General features: G+C 62.1%; 1 protein-coding gene across 17 annotated transcripts in view; it reads left to right on the plus strand.

Moving 5' to 3' along the window:
* MCF2L (MCF.2 cell line derived transforming sequence like) overlaps window positions 1-6,000 on the plus strand; it is a 133,601-nt gene that overhangs the window by 93,966 nt on the left and 33,635 nt on the right. The gene's annotated exons all lie outside the window — the stretch shown is intronic.

Consider the following 6,000-nt stretch of genomic DNA (forward strand, 5'->3'; position numbering starts at 1 on the left):
CGTACCAGCCTGTGACCCTGCCTCCTGCCAGGGGCCTGCCCCCCGCCCCTGGCCTTGTCTCCTGCCGCGCTGGCGCCAGGCTGAGCCGGCCTCCTGGGGGTGGCTCCGACATGCTCACGGTCACCGCAGCCCTGACGCTGGGGAGGCGTCCAGTGTAGCCGTGAGCCCCGGGCCAAGCAGGAGCTGTGGGTGCTCAGAAACGCCCCACCTGGCTGCCGTCTCTCCTTAAACTCTTCACCTTCTCTTTCCATGCACTCAGACTGTGAGGCCTCCCGGCTTGCTGTGACCTGTAGGTGTTTGCATTCCAGAAAACATCGCTCAGAGATACGGACCTGACTTAGCAGTGGGGGACCCTCAGACCGCATCCACCCTGAGGCCTGGGGTCCTGCCCCGGGGAGCAGCTGATGCACCCCCAGCAGACTCGAGGGTGCAGGGCTGGGATGACACTCTGGGGCCTCGGGAGCCCTCCGCTCCAAGGTGGGGAGACCACGGCTTCACCAGGCACAGGAAGCTGAGTGCCCCAGTGCTCACCCGTGGGCACCCTGACCCTGGGGCCCAGATGAACACAGTCCCCTGCTGGAGGCATTGATTGATGCAGGTGCATCTATTCTTCTGCGTTAGAGGGGTGGAGACACGCGAAGTCCACCAGGTGAGAACAGCAGGGGCTGTGGACTCAGAGCTCCCTGCAGCAGGCCGTCGGCCAGGCCACGGTCACGTGCGTGTGGCAGAGACCCGGGCAGGTGGGCGGGGAGACCTCAGGGTGGCACAGGCACGGCTGGTGGGGGGCGGCTGACGTGGGCACCGGCCGGAGACGGCTCAGGGGGTGACGTGGGCGCCGGCCGGGACACCGGGCAGCTAACCAGAAGCAGGTCCCGCGGGATGGGTCAGGGAAGCACCCTGGGCTTTCTCTGGTTGGTCCCAGGACTCAGAACATCAGGGGCAGGTGGCCCCGGGGGGCCGGGGGTGTCTGGTTTCCAGTTTTGCTGCTGGAATCACCTTCCTACAGGGGGGACTTCTCAACGGCAGCCCGGCTGTCTGGTCTGTGGCTGACACAGTGGGCTCGTTTTCTGGGCTGTTTGCTGCAGGTCGTGGGTCAGAGTGCTGTCTTTATAGACACCTGTGTCCATCTGCATATTCAATCTTTTGGAGGCAATGGTAACAAAGTTTAACTTCTTGAAAGGGATTTGTAGCCACAATTAAGGAGACAGTTTTGCTGCTGGTGGAAAGAAAGTTGCAAGCCGGTGGGGCTGGCGAAGGGCGATGGATGGTGCGTGAGTGCAGACGTGGGACTGGGGGAAAGACGCCTGGCAGGCGGGGGACTGGTGCAGGTCAGCAGACCTGGGTCTTTGGCACTGGGCTCAGGAGCACAGGGGCGCTGCCCTCAGTGGGCTGGAAGAATGTGGTAAGGGGAGCGGTGGCCCCTGATTTCAGTGCTGGGCAGAGGTGAACCCAAGGCCCCTGTGGCTGGGCTCGCGGGGGGCTGACGCTGTCACCGAGCCCTGTTCGTACCATGTGCTGAGAGCGGGTTGGGGGTCAGGCAAGGCACGAGACCGGCAGGAGCCACCCGTGTGGGGGGTGTGGTTGGTCAGCGTCAGTGGATAAGGCTCTCAGAGCACAGGTTCCAGGAGGCTGGGCAGCCAAGGGCCCGTAGCGGCCACCAGAGACGACATGTGACCAAACACTTTCCCTCACGCACACAAGGACAGAGGCAGCTTGGGGCCACAGGGGTCCTTCCTGGTGTACCCCAGGCCAGCTACGGAGCCCCGGCAAGGCCCTCCTCTGGGTCTGCCCAGTGAGAGGATCATGTGATCCTCTCTCAGTCCTTCCAAGCAGTGGGGTCACGGATCCCAATTTAAAAGAAAGGCTGAAAAATGAGCCCGTGGTTTGTCCGTTACCATCGGCTTAGTACCGTCTGTTTTCCCGAGAACACTCTTGTCCACCCAGGGAAGGAGGCGGTGTGGACCAAGCCCACTGCCCCCTCCATATCCTCTAACATCAAACAGCTGGGTCAAGCACCCTCGGACGGCACTCCGGCTGGGGCAGCTGTGAGGGCTCTCCCAGTGGGGCCAGGGCTCAGGAAGCATGCAGAGTACCCAGTGGGGAAGCAGGTGCAGCCCACAGCCTCCCATGAATCCTGGGGACATTTTCAGGCTCCACTCCCTCCAGTGCTTGGAACTCTGTCCTGAGCGCACAGGGAAACAGACGTTCTGGCATGGACGGATTTGCTGTGAAGCAGGACTTTCTTAGGACCAGCCCCATCATCCAGGCTTTTAGAAACCGGATCTGACCCCTCAGACAGCTGGGCAGGGAAGATTCCCAAACACCCCGTCCCGGAGGGCAGCTGGGACCCCGTGGCCGTGCCCAGGGAGGAGAGAGTGGGGAGAGGAGAGCGGCTCCTGGACTTGCCCACTAGCGCAGCCTGTGAAGCTGGCCTGTCCCCATGTTGCTGGTGGGGCACCCTGGGCCCGCCTGGGTCGCAGGCAGCACTCACTTCCGGCCACAGGAGGGCACCATTGGTCAGAACACATTCTTAATCCTGGTGATGGACTTTTGTGGGTGTCTGTGGTGGGCACCCCACATGCCCCAAACCATGCATGGGAAGCTGCCCCCCGAGTTGTCTCCCGAGAACCCTGCTGCCCTGTGGAAGCCACCCAGAGGAAGGGGACTGGCACGGGGCAGGAGGGGCACTGATGGGGACCCCGCCCGTCCCCCCTGCTGCTCCCGGAAGCTGTGCCCCGCCAGCTATCTCGGACCTGGAGAGGCAGTACCCTCCTGGTACCCTGAGACTTCTTCCTAAGGGCTTCTCCTCCAGACGTCCCCAGTGTGCACCCCTGCCACCACCCACCTGAGGGCTCCCCTCTACCCCCTCCCACCAGCATGATGCCCTGCCCCCGCACCTCCCTGCTGTGTCCTTGGGCCCCCCCCACTCCACTCCATCCCGACGTCACCTCACCGTGAGTCCGGGGGCAGCTGAGTCTCAGGCTGCTCACCGCCCCTCCTTTGTCCTCACTTTGCCTGCTGACCCCGCCCAGGCCCCAGGTCTAGCAGCCCCCCCGCACCCCCCCCTTGTGTCCGGACCTCCTCTGGGCTCTCCTGGGACAGAAGCTCGGGTCAGGGGTGGCATCTCTGCGCCACAGAAAGCCCTCAGGGCTCGTCTGCAGGACTGGCCACGCAGGTGTGCCTCTGGACCAGCAGCAGCGGCGTTGGGAGCTCGTTAAAAAGGTGGCCCCACTGAGGCGTCCTGAGCCCGGGTCTGCATACTCGCCAGCCCTGGGAGTCCCGTGTGCACACTGCAGTTTTAGAAGCAGCACGCTGTGGCCCATAGGGGTGCCCTGGCTCCGTCCCTCTGTTGTCCCTAACACGGCCGCTCTCTGCCGATGCTTTCTCGCCCCACAGTCCTGGTTTGTGTTTGCGACTCCACCGGCCCCGGCTCTGTGATGAACTGGCATAAACAGGCGAGTCCCCCACTCCCCTGCCGGGTCTGGAGAATGAGATGCAGCTTGGCCAGGAGCCGGACTACGGGGTGCAGCTGACCGCAGACCTCACTGTCAGGGGACCGCCCAGCCCCTGCTTCCAGACTGTTCTCGGGCTGCTCCCTGCTCCCGCTGGGGGATGGGGAGGTTGCACCCACGTGACGGGCTGTGGGCCTGGGCCACCAAGGCCACCCAGATATTAGAGAGGGTACCAGTGTGGCTGAATCCCAGAAACAGAGTTCACTTGAGCTCTGTGCCAAAAGTGAGCTCATCAGCCTCACTCAGCTGCTGGGCTGTGGCCAAGGCGGCCCCTCCAAGCCAGCTGTTTTGGGGTGGGAGGCAGCCGTCTGGGCCGTGTGTGTCCTGCATACTAGGAGCCCCAGAGGCTGCCAGTCTCTCCCACTGCCCCTCCCTTCAGCACCACCAGCCCAAGCCTGCAGCACCGGGGTGCCTGGGGGCGGCTTCTTAGAGATCCAAGCATAAGCTGCCCTGTCCCCTGGACATATGAGCTCAGAGACCCGCGGCTGGGGGCCAGAAGCAGGGCTCCCCTTGGAGTCCTTTCCCCCGGTGGACACAGCGGACGTTCCTCCATGAGGTGGGGGTGGTGCTGCTGGCCCCGGCTGCCGGCGGCACAGACCGCGGCTTTGCTCGGGGACAGCAGTTGTGCGGGTGCGTGCAAGGCTAGAACGGTCTCCACACCCTGAAGATGGCTCAGCTCCTTAAGTCTGTGCACCTGTGGGTCAGTGTCCCCAATGTGGTGGCAGACAAGATGGGTATGCAGGAGGGGTGTCCTGGGTCCTGGCATGTGGGCAGCCTCCCTGTCTGCTTCTGGGGTCAGCTCTCCCTCAGCACGTCCCCCGACACCCCGGAGGGGTGCAGGGACCCTGAGGAGGAGGGCTTCTGCCTGGCCCCGTGTAGGAGGCTGCCTGGGGACGGGAGGCTGGGAAGGGGGCTGCTCTAGTCCACAGGGTGGACTTGGCCTGGGAAGCAGCTTGCAGGGGACTGAGAGCACCCAGAGCCAGACCACGGGATTCACCCCATCTGTGCTCATCTGCTGTGAGACTTTGGGCAAGTGACTCAACCTCTCTGAGCCTCCATTCCTCGACTCTGGGCTGGAGAGATAGTGGTCCCTACCTCATGGGGCCGTCATGAGGATTGAAAGAAGTAGATCTGCCCTTGGCAACCCCAAAGCACAGGAAATTCCTCTCCTAGAAAGAGGGTCCTGGCCTGGCCTGGGAGACAAGTTAATGTTCAATTCCTTTGTATGTGTGTATATATATGTATGTATGTATATTTTGAGTAGGTCTACACCCAGCATGGAGCCCAACACGGGGCTTGAACTCATGACCCTGAAATCAAGACCTGAGCTGAAACCAAGAGTCAGACACTTAACTGACTGAGCCACCCAGGCACCACCACCCCTTGTATTTCACTTTTAATTTTATTTATTTATTTTTTTGACTTGGGCTGTTGAGGACGGGTTTTTTCCTGCATTCTGATCAATGCTTGTTTGTGAGGCTGGTCTTCTGATTACAACAGTGCGGTGTGGAAGGGAAAATGGGAGTGGGGCTGAGGCCCTGGGGCCTGCCTGTGGCGGTGTATTTGCATAAACAGGAACACTCCGGTGAGGGCATGGGGCCCAGCATGGTGGGCTCTGCAGCAGAAAATGGGTGTGTTTGGGCCTCAAGAGAGAATGTTCTGGGTTTGGAAGCTCAAATGAGGTATGGCATTGTGAGGTCTCATGAGGAATGGCAAAGGGAACCTGCCTGTCCACGACGGAGTCCCCACCAGGATCAAAGCCGCGTTTCAGCGAGAAGGGGAGACCCGGAGTCGGGCAATGAGAGTGAGAAATCCACAGAAACCACGCACTTGGTGGGTTTACAGGATCGGCCCACTTCCCTCCCAGCAGCCCCAAGACGGGGACACCGTCTGGTGCCTATTTTTGGAGGAATGGAAATTGAGATGATCCATGGTGCCTTGAGGAACCGCCCCCTTGGCAGTGCCTCTCTGGAGAATGGGGTGGATTCTGTTGGTCTGGAGGTTGGCAGTGTGCACAGTGGAAACGAGTATCTCTCAGCCCTCTGCTCTCCCGCATCAGGAAGGGCGAGAACCCAGGTGACAGTGTCCACTCAGGGCTTCTGAGGCCCTGCGCACCCCTCCAGGGACGGTGTGACCGGTTGATTGGGAAGGGAAGTCTCAGCAGAGCACCTGCTGTGGACAGAGCTCGCCCAGAGATGCTCTCTCCTCTCCTCCCTGTCATGGTCCCCCGGCCTCCCGTGGCCGGCCCAGGACGGAGCGCGCCCCCGCAGCGGACCCCCAGACTCCTGAGATTGGCCCAGGACAGAGCGTGCCCCCACAGCGGACCCCCAGATTCCCGCGATTGGCCCAGGACAGAGCGTGCCCCCACAGCGGACCCCCGGACTCCCAGGGCCAGCCCAGGACGGAGCGCACCCCCACAGCGGACCCCCAGATTCCCACGATTGGCCCAGGACAGAGCGTGCCCCCACAACGAACCCCCGGACTCCCA

This window comes from Callorhinus ursinus, unplaced genomic scaffold (genome assembly GCF_003265705.2).
Source record: "Callorhinus ursinus isolate GAN/ISIS: 27379988/994484 unplaced genomic scaffold, GSC_fseal_2.0 scaffold79, whole genome shotgun sequence".
Lineage (NCBI taxonomy): Eukaryota > Metazoa > Chordata > Mammalia > Carnivora > Otariidae > Callorhinus > Callorhinus ursinus.